We start from the raw sequence: 9,931 nt of genomic DNA, 5'->3' as shown, positions 1-9,931 counted from the left end.
TTGCTGGCTTCCCAATAAGAAAACAGCATAAATTCAATTTTTTAACTGAAAGGTGCAGAATTCTTCTGGTTTTAATTGCAAGAGGTCTCTTGGAGAGTGACTGTCAGAGGAGATTATGAGCTGTTTTTCAAGTCCAACTGAAATTAAGGGTGGTTAAGTGACAATTTGGAAACCCAATAGGACAACTGGTGGCTGTAATCTGCAAATACTTTCCATGCCTGTAGGAATTTTTAGAGAGCAGAAGTGAAAAAAACAAACAACCCCATAATACCTATTGCCAAATAGATATGAGAAAACATGAGAGATGCATTGAGATTATGAATTCTGAAGCTTGTATTTTCTCTCATTTATTTTTAGTGGCTTAATGGGGGACAAGTGCTTCCTGATTGTTTATCCTATTTGGAATTTACTGAAGATGACTTTGCTGCAGCAGTTTCTGCCAGCAACAGACTCCATAATCATAAAAATTTCTGCTAGGATAAGTGACAGAAATTAATGTTAATCCTTTCATTACAGAGCATTTCTTGTCTAGCTGTTCTTTAGCATCTATTACACAAAAGCATGCATCTAAAAATTGATAAATAATTGAAGGTTTTCTATGTTCTTCTTAAGGACCTGAAAACTTCTGCCACTTTGGCCTTTAAAGGGAGATGAAACTTCTACACTGATAACATTTTTTTCTGTGGAAAACCTCTGGTCCAAGATCCTTTTTCTGCTGCTGAAAGAGATTTCAGCATTTTCCAAGTGCTATGAGCAGCTGTATCAGCCTCTCAGTTTCCTGGAACTGGTGAGTGTGGACAGATTGAGGAATGCTTGGAAACTTGCTTGGTGATTTTTGACTTAGAAGGCTAATATTTGCCAGCTTGGGGAAAAAAGGAAAAAAAGAAAAAAGAAAAAAAAAAAAAAGGAAAAGAATGGTGGAATTTATATCACTTCTACTGCTTTGGATGGATAATCCTAGAATTAACACTTTCAACCTGTAGTGATTATTTAGTGTTTTATCAAAGCACTGCTGGGTGCTCTGTCTTAGTGCAGAGAGGAATTGTACATGCAGGCATGTTAAAAAAAACCCCAAACCTAAAAACCAAACCTACCATTACAGCATTAAAACTAAAAGCAAAATATCTGAATTACAGCTGCCCTTTGAAATGTTGAATCACCCCCCTCCCCCTCCCAATATTTGCATTATGCTACAGACTCTAATTATATACTCAATTTTCTCCCCTAATAGGATACCACCCATATGATTGCACAGGCCAAAGGTGTCTTTGAGGATTGAATACTTGATATTTTCCTGTATCCTTGCTGTTTCAAACACAGTCCTGCATTGCTTTCATTGCATGCAGTGTAAATTCTTCTCTCAGTCTATTTATATTAAAAAAAACCCTCTGTCCTTCATTAAAACCAATTAGAGATTAAAAGAGCAAGTCTATTTATGCAGACATTTATTTATTTTAGCAGTAATACATCTCTGCTTTGGTCTCAGTACTTCTGCTGGAAGGTACTACATAATTTCACTGCTTTTATAGTTTTCAGTCAAAATATAATTATGGAGAGTTTTTGTCTATTCCTTTTAGTGCACTGATCTTTCACCCTACAGAGGCTTTTTCCCTCATGGTTTTAAAGCAAATGAAATCATAGACAGCCAGAATAGCTCCTGTCAAAACAGCAAACAAGATTCATCTCCAAATTAATCCAGAGTTCATCTCTAATCTGCACTGTAATCCACTTTTCATCAGTGCCTGTCATTATATCATCTGTTTATGGTTCATTTACATTAAAATCTTGCAATTCTCATATTAAACGTGCCTTTTCCAATTTTTTACTCATTTTCATGACAGAAATGTGTGAATATCAAGCTGATGTGCTGGGCCAGACAAAGGATGTATGTCTGTATGAATTTATCAGAGTGACTAATCTCATTTGATCTACAGCTGTGCTATAACAAAAGACATTTTCTATTTACTCCAATGTGTTTCATGCTTACTTCAATATTTGGTTTTTTGATCCTTCAGTGCTATCAACATATATAAATACATGGGTCATTTTTCTCTGTCCATTTAAAATATCTCTCTTATATTTTAGGAGTGGGGGAAAATTCAGGCAAAATGTTGTGGGGTTTTTTTGTTTCTTTTGGGATATTTTTTAAAAGCAACTCCCATGCTGACACTGGAGCTTAAAAGTATCTCCCCTTACTTTTTTATTTATGTAGCTGAAAAGCTTTTTCTTGCCTTTTTTAATACACAAATTCTGAGTTAGACTTCAGCAACTCTTTCTTTCCACATATTGATTTTGGATGTAAGATTATGGAGATAAAATTCTTCTTGCAGCCCTACAGTCTCACGTGGATCACAACTCTGGGATAACTAAAGACAATCTGGCTCATCCAATATCAGAATGTCAAATATTAATCCAAACTTCACATTATTTAGCCTGCTGAAGTTTGCCTTTCTCAATAAGGTATTCTGCTATTTATTAACCTCTGAAATTTCAGCTAAGCAGGATTTAACCATCCATCACTTAATCCAAAGTTATTTTATACATCCAACTCTTTTACTGGCCTCATTACTGTATGGCAAAGCACTATGAAGTTTACAGGCCAAAGAGCTTTTTTCAGACCCAAATGACATAAAGATTATCCCCATTTTTAAACTGGAGATACCATTCTTTTCCAAGAGCACTTCATATCCTACTCCTAATACAAATTTTCTTACAGTTTAATTCCACCTACAGGCAAGCAAGAGAGTGTGAGGAGCTGAGCAAATTTTCTTTGAAGGGACAAGCATTGAAAGCTACAAACAAGTTTCTCAAAGGAGTACCATGGATTTTTACACAGAGATTTACTCCAGGACAGCCACCTAAAGAAGAGAATTGCAACACCAAAATAATTTGAGTACAACATGTATTATTCCATTGAAGGAATTGAAAAAAAAAAATCATTCCTCCAGTCTTTCTGTTACTCCACAGCTGTCATGGTCAGGCAGGTTCCTGTAGAGGGAAGCAGCTCCTCAGGTATCCAGGAACAGCCTCCAGAAGGGTTTGGAACAGGACCCCCTTCCTAAATTCAATTTTTCACTCAGATTTTATCTGGTGCTGAACATGATGTCTGTTGTGATTTTTGCATTCTAAAGATCAGATTATTTGAAATAGTGCAGTGAACTTGCCTGTCTCCCTTCTCAGGATACAGACAGGGGCAAAAAAACCCCAAAAAACTTCTATAAAAACCCCATGGCTTGACTCTGGCAGGATGTTTTCCCTACCTTAAAAGTCTGTATGACATCCAGATTCAGTGATTAATGGCATACAATTAATGTGTGGAGTATTAAATAACTCAGCAGATGATAACATGGCTGGACAAGTGGGATATTGTTTTCCCTCTCCAAAAGGGAATTATTACTCCCCCTAATCTGCAAGCTGGTATAAGGAAACAAGTATGTACTGGGGAGGAGGAGCAGATTTGCTGTCAGAGGAATCTGTAATGCCAAAGGACATGGAAAATAATGCTCTTCACACTTTGGGGCATAACCTAGGCCAATATATTGGCAATAGAAGGATAAACAAGAAGCCATACATGGAAAAGTGCGAGGAACTCCAGTGGCCCAGGACTCTGGAAATGAGTTTGGCTCCCTCTCTGTCTGTGATCCTTGCAGGACAGGAGGGATCCAGAGGAGCCTTCAGGACTAACACACACAATTTCTACATTCAGTGCACAGCCACTACTTTAGGTACAGAAGTGAAGACATCCCCAAGAATCTGATCAACATTTGCAGAGTTGGTGACTGTGTGTCCTGTCACTTCATTATTATAAACCATACTCAGTGTATGGTTAAAGATACCCAATTATTGCTCCCATTCCTGACTTGTAACTCGGATTTAGCTGCAGCTGAGAAGCTTGGAGGGGCTGTATCTGTGAGCTTCAGGCCACACTTATTAAAACCACAACAAGAACTCACTGCTGCCTCTTGTTTTGTTTTTGACAGTTGAGTTAAAGACAACTGAAGCTAATAACAACTAAGTAAATAAAAACTGCAAAAACAACCCCCCTCAAACCAAAGAAGCATGAAGACATCCCAGCAGGCCTTTATACTACAAACAGAAGGAGTGATCAGAGTGCACCTTCAGAATGAAAACTGAAAAGTTGTTTTTTTTTACTCAGCCCCTGGTAACCATCAGTTCTCATCAGTTCATCTCACCTGCCCTTCCATTAAACTCCCAAGATATTTTTTTCCCCAGTGAAGTCTAGGAAGGAATAAACTCTCAGGAATGACCTCGATTCTGACTCTTAGAGCAAAATAAACTATTTAGCTTCACATGCACACACATACATAGACATATTTTTTTATGTACATATTTTATGTCACTCTCTTTCTCCACCACCTTGACTTTTTTCTGGCATTTAATTAATGGCATGTCTCTGATGTCAAAACAAACATAAAATATAGCTGCATGTAGGGAATGCAAACCCTAATTAAGATGAAATTTTGGATATAACATAAGACAAGCTTTACATTTTCATAGGGAGAATACTACAGTTTATAAAATATTCCCAGATGTGCCTTTGACTCTCTAAATATCTCTGTCTTGAAAAACTGCAGCTTAAATTAAAAACTGCAGCAGTCATCTTCTGTGCAGGAAGTTTCCCTCTTGGAATCTTAGACAATATTTACCACTGGCCTGATTCCACTGACTTTGGTGAAGCTCAGGGTGAGGTGGAGCAAACCATCTTGAAAGCATTAAAGTTCTGGGAAATAAATTCAGACATAATTAATTTTGCTTTTAATTTACACTGAGGAGCAGTGATCTTAATTCTGGACATCTTGAATCTACCCCAGGAAACTTCAGAGATAAGAAATTGGAAGCAATAAAAAAAAAAAAGTCACCATTTATTTATGGTCAGATTCCAAAACCTTAGTATTGAACCAGTTTTTTCCCTGACAGTTCAGCAGGACTATTTGTCAAGGAAAATTTACTTAGCATGAGTAGATCAGAGGCTATTCTGTGCCATTTCACCATAAAAATAATATTTATAAATACATATAGAAAGGGTTGTGCAAATATTGCTGGTTACTTGTATACTTGCATAGAGTGGTTGCAAGCACTAGGTAAAAAGCAAACCTGACCTTCTACCCCCAGTAAAACCATGGAAATGAACATTTAAACTTTGCTCAAGACTCCAGAATAAATCCCTACTTTTTTCCCTAATGTGACTACACCTTTTATTGAGATTCCCAGTATTTGTTGCCATAATGCTCTGGCAAGTTTGAAGGTCTGCAGGGTTCTCTGCAAAGATCCCTTATCTGCTATTAAAAAGCACCTGTGTGGGCACTCCTGGTAAAATGCCTTCTAATGGAAACCACTTGTGCTAAGCAGCCTGTGCATCCCAAAGGGGGAGTAATTAAAACCAGAAAACATGGAAAAATGTGAAGGCAGAGCATCCTGAAAGACAGTGTGCAGCCTTGATTTCCATTTAGCCACACAGGTACAAGGCAGTGAGCTTGTGCCTCCTTTCCTGTGCCAAGAACACCTTCCCAATGCCAAAAGAGTCCTGATCCAAAGGCTGAAGGTACAAAAAGGGCACCACAGGCATTTGCACCCTCTGTATGAACTCAGGGGAGTTCAAACATTTTGCCAAGACAAAGGTAGCAGTAACTCTGCCTTTCTGTTTAAATTTTGGTGCTCAAATGTCAAATAGCAAACATATTGAGATTTATTGCTGTCCCCTTCACTTACCCTCCAGAGGGAAAAACCAAAAACTCCACAGGGACAGGACAGTGGCATCAGCAAACTCATGCTGAGCCCTCCCCACGTGCTTCAGGACACCCTGAATCCAGCAACCCGATTGTCTCAGCATCCCCAGGGGAGCCCAATAATTTGACTTGTGCCCTGTGCTCTGCTTGTGAACATAACTCATGCAAAGCTCTGTTTTTCATCAAACCTAACAGGAAATTTTCCAAGTCTTCAAAGAAATCTTGGTTCTGATGGGAATCCTCGTTAGGAACACGGGTTTAAGACAAGGCATGTGATATTCTGCTGTGTGTCCTAGCCAGGCTTTGTGTGTGCCTGCCCTTTTGCCTCTTATTTTGCAATCAGAAATACAAATCTGGTTTTTCCCATTGCTGCACACCACGATATGGCAACTGCATGACATTAAAAGCAGCTGAACTACAGGAACCTCTTTGTCCCAGCTCATACACACAGACTTCTCTAAACTGGAAAAGCAGAGAAAAATAGACTTCTTGTATGATCCTGAGCTGTTGCTGCTTGCCTTGGTCAAAGTAAAGCACAGATTTGTTTCAGCCTTGTGCTCACCTTGCCTTTCATGCAAACTGTGGAGGAGTGATTCCCAGTATCCTGAGAGCTCCCTGGGATTTTTAAGCATCTGTAAATCACATGCACTATCTCTGAACAATGATAAAGAGCAAAGAGAAATTAAAATCCAAATCTACTGGGCTTTTCCAACATTGAACATTTGGCTTTGTGTAATTGATAACTTGGGAAATTCTAGAAATTAATGGAAGAAATACAATTTGCAGTTAGGAAAGATTTAATGCTCACGATATGAGATTGCCTAAGGATATAGGTTAGTTTTGGGTGAGGTTCAGCACTAGATCTGAATGCTATTGTCACACAGACAGTAACCTAAAATAGGATAATTCTGATGAGATCAGGTCATACAGATGGAATTGGATAATCTTGATCTGAATAAAATTGTTGTAAACTGAGTTTCCTTCATAAGGCTTTTAGCAAATACAGATGGACTATAAAATTCTCATTTTAAAGTCAAAAAACATTATAAACAGACTTAACTCTTAGCTTCACTGTATTAAAGGAAAAAAAAGTTTGATTTCAGATTCTGGTTTTGATCCATCAACCAAACGATGTTAATCAAAGCCCATGGAATAGTTCTTTTTCCAAGATTCAGCTTTTCAGCCTGCTCTGTCAAATTTAAAAACATACTGGAAGACTGCAGGAGAAAAATATTTACCAACCCAAACTGACTCTTGACAGCAATATTTTATGCCAGCTGTACAGAAAAGAAGTACTAACTCTGTGCTGAATACCCTTCTGTTCAAAAGTATTCTGAATTGAACTGGGAAAATAAACCAGTAGGGAATTTTCTAATGATTGCTCTTCTACAAATTCAAAGATTAATGTCAGACTTCGAATTATTTTTTCACTCATTCCTCACTGAATTATTACCAAAGACACTTGAGAATAAATCCAACAACTAATTCTGTAATCTTCACATAATTGAACTTCTCAAAGGAACAGGGAAAACTCTTCCCACAAACTAGGGATGATTACAAGCATTGCTTTAGAGAGACCAACCTTCTCCTCCTCTGGCCCTCAAAGAGCTGTGGATAACTTTTGTGATAGCAAGACAGTCCTTTGGGGAGGGTCAATCAAATTTATGATGCTTAAAGAGCTACTTTTTCCACCAGATCCCTGAGTGTTTAAACTCCCAGTGCAGAGTGCCTACAACCTTTCAAATCAGTGCTGCTCTTCATGCCCATGAAATCCCTGATGGATGCTGTGGAAAGCAGAACCTTCCCTAGATATTCTGTAGCTATTCTGTCTCAGATGACACAACTCAGCTCACACAGCACAGGAAATAATTGCCAGGGAGTTACTGCCCAGTGATTGCAATTACTGTCTGTGTAAGGGTCAGTCAACACACCTGAATGCAACCTGAATCAAATCACAGACTGCCAGTATCAATATTGTAAATGAAAAACTGTAAGGTTCAGCTGAATGTAGCTCTATTTTTCACTATGAAACAGATTTGTAGAGGAAAAAAAGGTAATTTTTTTTAATGCTCAAAATAAGAAATTAATGACTGTATTTGTCTGGCTGGGGCTGCAGAAGGAGAACCCCTTCATTCTCCTTTTGTTTAGAAAGAAAACTAGAAGTTATTTTCTAATGTGAAATTCACAATCATCAATAACACTTCTTGGGACTTATCTGTGGCCCCCAGATCATAAACACATTTGACAATTGGCTAAGAGGAAGAAACATCTAAACCAGACTTTCTTATTTATTCCTCGATCTCTATTTTGTTCAATTGTTTGGGAAATCATTGATTAAAATAAGGAATATATTTGACTATAAGCAAGTACAGGACAGTTTCCTCCAGAAGAAATAACAGACTGACATGCACATTACCTTTTTTTTTAGGTATCACCTGTGGAGGTTTAACTCTATTGGAGCAGTCAGTTGGGGAACTGGCTGAGAAAATCAAAAGTAGTAGAGGGAAAAGTTTAAGTAAAATGTTTTGGATGAGAAGAACAGGATCAGTACATACTCTAGAGAATGTTTCTATGTCTTCTCTGGATTCTTCAAGGAGATTTCTCCATCCTCTTACCTCTGGCAAATTATTTCTCCACAATCACAAGTGGAAAGAAAATAAATTGCTTTTCCATTGGTGAGATCTGCCGGGTTTTCCTGTGAAGGCATCAGAGTGTATCAGGAGAAGAGATGCAACACAGAAACCCATCGTGCCTGTCACAATGATCCTCAGTGAGTATTTAAGGGAAATATTGAATAATCAAAGCAAATGCAATGTTCCTTATCTCATCTTCGAAGAGCAGATTAGGAATTCTTCTCGATGACCTGGTTGTGTTTAATAGCTCACGACTCCTTTGTGGGCTTGCCTAATCCTTTTTTTCATCCTATTTATGTTGTTGGCCTCCAAAACATCCTGTTAAGATGAAGTGAATTTCCACCCAGCAATGTTACTTTTGTTTAGTGACAGGAAAACTTGGAGGTATCCAGTGCTATCCAAAGCACTCCTACTGCTGTAATTTATTGTACGTCCCTATATTCAACCCCAAATCCTCATCGGATAAAATGGATAATACATCAAAAATATGGACTATAGGAAAAGCAAAAACTCAAGAAAAAAACAAAACAAAACTCTTTACATAGTTGTGTTAAGAAGAAAGCTATGAACTGCAGAGCTGATCTCATGTCAGTTTGAATATCTGTCCAAATTTTACCTGAAATAAAAACTTCCCTTCTGCTGCTATTCCTCATTAACACGTGATTCTTTGTGATCATTTCACTCCATATTTCAAGACAAAGTTTGCAATTAATACAAAAGCAAATCCATCCTCTGACCCCAAGCAAAGAGCAAATTTATCCATTAAAATGGGCTGGGAAAAATGACTGGGACAATAAAAATCTGTAACAGAATTTTACTTTGCTCATGCTTGAGTGTTTTACTGGATGAAGCAAGATTGCTCAACAGCTTGTTGAATTAATTTTTAAGTAGTACTATAGGGAATGCTGAAATAAATGCCTCAACGCTTTGCTAACCAGGTTATGAGATGGAACTCGTGCTTAAGTGGCTTGCTGTATCAAAAATAAGAATTATATTTTTGTTTTGTTTTCCACGGGGCACCTTCTCCCTGGAAAATTAGGTATTAACAGTTGGCTGCTCTCTAAATACAACAAGGACTTGAAGAGTTTGTTGAAGTACATTCAGAAATTAAAACTTTGTCCCTGACTGCTCCTTCTACTTTTGACTCAGCATCCACATATTTATATAACACAAAACATGATCTTTTTGTGCTTTGCTTGGACAGCTTCATTGCCAGCTTTGGGTTATAATAACCCCATCACATCGGGAGCAAAATAATCTGCAATATGACAACAGAGCTTTTTGTCATCTTTTGCTATCACATTTGGCTTCTCTACCAGCTTGCTAATTTAGATGTTCAATGATATTTATATTACACAAAAATGCTCAGTTTATTGTTTATTACACAGTTGATTTGGAGCTGGTTCTACAAATGTCAGACTGATAGAAAAAAATCACTTCAGCAAGACCTTTCAGTGTTCTCAGGTTGCAAAACTAAATTGGGAGAAAGAATTTAAGGTTACTATTTGCATTTAAATAAGATTTGATGCATGGAGGTTAGAAGCAGAGAAT

Source organism: Haemorhous mexicanus, chromosome 2 (assembly GCF_027477595.1).
Source record: "Haemorhous mexicanus isolate bHaeMex1 chromosome 2, bHaeMex1.pri, whole genome shotgun sequence".
NCBI lineage: Eukaryota > Metazoa > Chordata > Aves > Passeriformes > Fringillidae > Haemorhous > Haemorhous mexicanus.
This window is presented reverse-complemented; position numbering follows the sequence as displayed.